The 6,768-nt window shown below is 42.9% G+C and overlaps 1 protein-coding gene and 1 pseudogene across 1 annotated transcript in view; one reads left to right on the top strand and one right to left on the bottom strand.

The window, feature by feature from the left end:
- The window catches only part of Mllt3 (MLLT3 super elongation complex subunit), a 258,709-nt gene that overhangs the window by 220,490 nt on the left and 31,451 nt on the right, over positions 1-6,768 (bottom strand). The window lies entirely within an intron of this gene.
- Positions 5,379-5,494, top strand: LOC114626026 (annotated as a pseudogene).

Genomic DNA, 6,768 nt, shown 5'->3' with positions numbered 1-6,768 from the left:
TATTTTATTTTATTTTATTTTATTTTATTTTATTTTATTTTATTTTACTTTGAGACAGGGTCTCTCTATTGTATAGCTCTAGCTGTCCTGGAACTCACTAGGTAAACCAAGCTGATCTTGAACTCACAGAGATACACCTGCCTCTGCCTCTTAAGTATTGGGATTAAAGATGTGCAGGCCTAAACTTGGCATTTTAAACAACATAATTTTATTTTTCCAGATTTGGATGCTACAATGTCAACGATCAATGTGCTACCTGACCGGACACTGGGTGAAGGCTATCTATGTCCTCAAATGGCAGTGACAGAGGCCCCTTGGCCCCTCCCGTCCCTCCTTCCTTCTATGTGTGTGCACTTGTATGCATTTCTGAATTTGTTTGTAATTGACAAACAAAACATTAACTACATGGATGGTACACCACATCCTGACTTTTCCCATAAGAGTCCTGACATGTCAGATCAGGACCCTACCGGTATGACCTCATTTAATCTTATTTACCTCCATAAGTTCTACATACAAACATCACTATACAGTCGGTTAAAGCTTCAACATAGGAATCAGGAAAGAATGGAAACATTTATCCCAAAACATATGGTAAAAACATGTCTATCTTCTTATGAAATTGTCAAAGTGCCTGGATCATTTTGCATTCCCATCAACAATGAATGGGGCCTCCTGCCACACTCCATCACTCCTAACATTCAAGGTAGCAGTACCTCAATGTTGGTTGTTTCATTTTTTTAATATGTTTGTTTTTTATTTTATGTAGATGGGTGTTTTGCTTGCATGTATGTCTGTATCCATCTGTATGTCTGGTGATCGAGTAAGCCATCAGATCCTCTGGAACCAGAGTTACGGATGGTTGTGAGATGCCATGTGGGTGCTGGGTATTGAACCTTGGTCCTCTGCTAGAGCAACCAGTACTCTTAAGCCCTGAGCCTCTGTCTGTTGTCTCCATCTGTAGTCCTCTGCTGCTGACAAGTGTGCTGAGCATTCCAGGCTCACTGCCACATGTGTCTTTGGTGATGACGTGTCAGCAGAGGTCCTTCTCAGTGTTTTCAAGTGTGCTTCCCAAAGTGTACCATCATGTCCATTTGGAAGTGAGCTCACCTGTGAAGCTTACTAGAAATGTAGAAGACTAGGTCCTGTCCAGGACCAAAGATGGGCAGAAGAGGAAATGTCTGAAGTTATGAGTACATGGCCACATTCTCAGTACATCTCTGGGAGAAACTTGAAACCAGCACCTTTTTACCACTGGATATCAGTTTTCTAATTAAAGTATTTTAAAAATATATGGGGTTAGAGAGGGGGCCTCAGTGGTTAAGAGTTTGCTTGTTGACCTTTCAAAGGACCTAGGTTCAGTTCCCAGCACACATTGGTTGGCTCACAACCATCTATAATCCCAGCTCCAGGACTTGATACTCTCTCTTCATACCTCCACAGGCATCAAGCACATATGTGGTATACATATATACATGCATGGAAACACTCATACACATAAAATAAAAAATAAATCTTTTCAAAATATGATACAGATGGATGCTACTAAAGTCAAGATCAAGGTCACTTGGTAAGGTAGAAGGGGGGCGGGGGGAATGAAGGCATCTGACCCAAACCCAAACTTCCTATCACCAACATTCTGCATGACCCACAGACTATTACTGGGGGGAGAGGGAATAAAACAATTAATTAACTCCCTAAAATAAGCTACAGTAACCTATTGAGAAAAGGCTGAAGTTAGGTGTGTGGCTGGAAGCTAAGCTAAGCAAAGAAACATGGAAGAAAGTTACTCAGAGTATGGCAGGACCCAAATCAAACTCAAACTCAAAGCCCTTAATTAATCTCGGAGAGGAATTGTTTCTTTCTCTAAGGAAAGGGAAACCAGGAGCAAAGTTAGAGAAACTCTGGGTTTTGTTCCTAGAAGAGGATCATCATTCATATGCGTGGAGTAGGGCAAGGGTAGGGGGAATCGGAGAGAGCAATTGTCAAAACCATCAAAACTAGCCGGGCATGGCAGTGCATGGCTTTAATCCCAGCAGCTATCTGCACAGTAAGTCCAAGACCAGTTAGGAGATACATGGCTGGCAAAACCCTGTTTTTAGGAGGGGGCAGGTGTTAAAAGTATTTCTGAACAATATTCTTTTATTACTTACCTTTCTGTATCTTTTATTTTCAAAAATGGCTTAAAATGTAGCATACAATCTCTCTCTAAATGCTATACTTTTCTAAGTAAAAAAAAAAAAAATCTAATAAATTAATTTCCTTCAAAATTTCCAGGTGGTAACCAGATAATTTTTTAGAAAATTATCAAGTACAAGATAAATGAAATGGATGATTCTATAGTCTGAAATAAAATAATGTCAACACACTAACTTCCCGTACATTTTATAACACTGTTGATATTTTTATTATTGCATTGTGTCAACATTTAGGCAAGCTGAGAACATGATTTCCCAATAACTTCATAACTACAAGGATAATTTTTGAGAATAACAATAAGACCAAAGAGAGATTAAAATACACACACATACACACACATTTCCTTCATGGTTACAATATTCAGCTATAATCAACTCTAAGCCAGAGTACTTGGCCAAAACTCAATTCTTCTGGAAATACCATACAGTAATAAACTTGTAAGCCACTGATTAACTAGCATGTTATCATTTATGATGCTTCACACAATATCTTTTTAATTCCCTTCCGTTACCACCATTCTGCAAGGCAACTGGTCGAAGCTAGCTGATCTCCCTCTACTTGCAGTTCAAAAGCATCATCCCCTGGATGCCAGGGAAATCTTAGCATGCGGTCATTAGCAGACTAGAGAACCAGAATTCAAACCCAGAGTTTCCATCTCCGAAACAAAGAAGCACCCTATTCTTTCCAACTGACAAGGACACCTAAATTACAAGGCATGCAGGAAGGGGTGACTACTTTCTTTCCAAACATTAAGAGAAAAAACATTTTCGACCTAGTTTAAGAGCACACTACGATGTCTTCTTATTTAAAAGGTTCAAGGATTGAGTGGCTCACAGGCTTGTGTTTTCTAAGTTTCTTCTATGAGAGCAACTCTGTTGCAGACATGGTGTTAACTTGATTTCCGGGGAGCCTGACATTGGGCAATGACACCTGCCAGGGCCTGTCACTTTGTAGATAATAGCCCCTTTACAAAATCACCTCTGACACCTGTGAGAAGCTGAAATCCCTTTCTCTTTTCCTCTCACCAGCCTCTCTAACTTACTAACAAGCCTCCACAGTACCTCCATCTCAATGGGCACCAACTCTCCAACCCTGTAAGTATCCAAGATACCAGAGTAAATAAAAGCATCAGTCCTGCCTTCCCAGGAGACACAAGACACTTTTAGACTAGTGTCAAGCACAGAGGGCCTCTGCACTTTACTGTTATCGGACATTTCCTAGTAAACAAAGGACATCTAAACATACCAGCCCCCTGTAAACACACACACACACACACACACACACACACACAGAGAATACTTCAGAGTAATATATCATAATTCTAACACTTTATAATTTCTAACTAACAAGTCCTTAAATTATGGTCTTCGAACACAAATACCTTTCAAAAATGTTGATGTTCTAACAACAGAAGTGGCCTTTCCTTTTTAAAATCTACTTTACTGGTTTTCCTGACCTACCCGGTGTGTTTTCTTCTGGCCAGGCCTCAGACAGAGAAGACACCTAACCCCAGGGCACTCCCAACCTTCACTCTGAAGACATTAGTGGGTAGGTCCCTTTAGCCGGCAGCATGCAGTGTTTTTAATAAACAATGGCTGACTGCACACTAGGTGGTAATCTGCTGAGAGCTATGGATGCAAATACTTCCACAGAACTCAGCCAAGCCCACAAGACAAATGTGCAGACAGACATTTACAAAGTCATCTGTGAAGGCTCAGTTGGTATAACATACATACCCAAGGCCCTGGATTCAATCCCCAATACTATAAAAACAAAATGCATGGGGGGGGGGGGACGACAAATCTAGACCAAGAGGAAAACTTACACAAAGGCTTGAAATATTTGAAAACAAAGAACCATCTGGTACAATGGTGCACACCATTAATCTCTGTGAGTTTGAGAACTGTCTACAGAGTGAGTGCCAGGAGAGCCAGGGCTACATAGAGAGATCCTGTCTCAAACAATAAATAAATAAACAAACAAAAAGAATCAATGACCGACTGACCTACTCTGTGTTGCGCTTTAAAGGCTCCTTCCTTGCCGGAGTAGCATGCACTTGAGTTTTTTCCCTCACAAAGAAAACATTTTCATAGACAAATGCATAAGCAAAGGAATGAATGGTTAGTTACATGTGGGCTTTTAAAAACATTATGTGGTAACAATGTGACGGGTAGCTTGTCTAAGGAAGATGAAACCAAAAAACCAAAAATAAAAGCAAGCATATGAAAAGAAACTGGTGAGCCACTAATCCCTATAAAGTGTCATTCCAAGGTGACACTAAGATTTATATCAAAAACCAAACTGTAGTGAGAACTTTGTCTACTCTCAATGTATATCCATCTCAATAATATAAAATAGAAGATAGGCAAATGATTTTTAACCTTATAACCCCACTCTAACTTGTAACTCTATCCTTTGGTTATTTCTGATCCATCTCCCCCCCCCCCCCAACCAGCCTGTTTTTGGGGGGGGGATGGACGTAAGGTTTTCCTATGTAGCCCTGGCAGGCATTGGACTTCACTATACAAATCAGGCTAGTCACAAACTTGCAACAACTCTCCTTCCTCTGCCTCTCAAGGGCTAGGACTACAGATACACATTGATAGGACTTCAATGTAGTCTGGGCTGGCCTCAAGCTTGACACCATCCACCTACCACTTCCTGAGTGCTGGGATCACAGGTACACATCATTGTGCCAGGGTCTACATCCGTATTTTTAAAATGCCTGTGTGTGTGTGTGTGTGTGTGTGTGTGTCTATGTGTGTGTGTGTCTGTGTGTGTGTGTATAGAAAGTCTTTTAAATGCCTTAATAAATACCGAAAGTAATTTGTACAAAACAGGACTGGAGAGATAGTTCAGTGGTTAAGAGCACCAGCTACTCTTCCAGAGGTCCTGAGTTCAATTCCTGACAACCACATGGTGGCTCACAACCATCTGTAATGGGATCAGATGCCCTCTTCTGGTGTGTCTGAAGGCAGCTACACTATACTCATATACAATAGATAGATAGATAGATAGATAGATAGATAGATAGATAGATAGATAGATAGATCAATCTTTTTAAAAATTGTACAAAACAAAATGTACAGTAGCCAGGCCTCTCCTGGAATTGAAATTCACTTCTGTAAGAGTCATAGATCTGTTCTACCATTCTAAGATTAAGAATCAGCTCTGACCTGATTGCACTGCAGGTGTGGCTGTTGTGTTACATGTGTAGGTGGCAGAGAGGAGGGAGGCTGTGTCTACACTCAGTGTTCTGACCTAAGAACATCTGAACTATTGGTCGCCTAACACTTCCTGAAAACCAGTGAGCCCGAGACAACCACCAGTCTGGCACTGCACAGGCTTGGCGCCCAGGTAGACCATGTTCACGATGACCCCTGCCTGGCACCATAATGCAAAAGCAGGGCATAGTACTCCTGAGACAACTCCAGACACTCAGAGACCCCAGGAGCTACCAAGAGAAACAAGTAAGTGGTGGAGAAATAGAAGAGAGAAAAAGAAACAGAAGGATGTGGGCACAGTGAGGAGAGACAGAACTGGAGAGTCAGAGGTACTGAGGAACAGCCTGACGTGAGTAGTCGGTGATGCCACCTGGGACCATGGTGGGGTCCTGGCCTGTGCTGCCACCAGGAGTCACATCTGGATCCATGGCCCTGCATCAGTGGGGGTCTGCTACCACCAAAGGCCAGGCAGACATCCCTAGTCTGGACTGCCATCAGGGTACATGTTGATGTCTGAGGGCTATGCAGATGTGGGGTAGATATGCAGCAGATGTGGGGTTAGAGGTAAGCCAGCCTGAGGGCATGAGAGTGAGAGAGCTGGCCCTGCCTCTTATCTGCAGAGTGGTGGCTTGGTTGAGGGAGAGACACCCTCCTTCCTCCCTCCCTCCACATTTATGGCAGGCAGGAGAGCTGGCCACAGGGTCATAAGAATGGGAGAACTGGACGTGTCCTTCACCAGTTGCAACACTGGGGAGAGCAGGTGAAGCACCTTGCCTGGGCAGCAGGGTAAAGCTGGCCCTGGATGCAGGGGTTATGAGTGAGTGGGCCCCAGAGGGCCTGAGAGCAGGAAAGCCAGCAAGCGAACCACCTCAGATACCTCTCAGGCCCTGATCCACGGCTTTGAATTGGACCATCCCAACATCTACCCTATCAGTGAACTGCTGAGTACATCAAGGGGCCACCGGTCCTACAGATCCAAAACTACAGGATCTTCATGACACAGGGCAACAACAGGATATCTAAGAGGAGTCCCAGTGAGACTCCAGTATTGCTAGAGTAGCAGAAGCCAGAGGCCTCGTACCAGACCAATGAGTCATTGCAATGGACATTTGCAAGCAAAGAAGTATGGACAAAAGGGTATAGTGTAGGACACACTGTGGCATATTACAGCTTCCACAATGAGATTTTATTTTTTATGTTGAGGTGGGGGAGGGGGCTGCAAGAGTAGTGGGTGGGGAGGAGGGGAGGAGATATGGGTGGGATTGGGGTACATGATGTGAAATTCACAAAGAAACAATAAAAAGTTGAGAGAGAGAGAGAGAGAGAGAGAGAGAGAGAGAGAGAG

Source organism: Grammomys surdaster, unplaced genomic scaffold, assembly GCF_004785775.1.
Source record: "Grammomys surdaster isolate TR1022 unplaced genomic scaffold, NIH_TR_1.0 225, whole genome shotgun sequence".
Lineage (NCBI taxonomy): Eukaryota > Metazoa > Chordata > Mammalia > Rodentia > Muridae > Grammomys > Grammomys surdaster.
The sequence above is the reverse complement of the archived record's forward strand: the minus strand, read 5'-3'. Positions and strand labels throughout refer to the sequence as shown.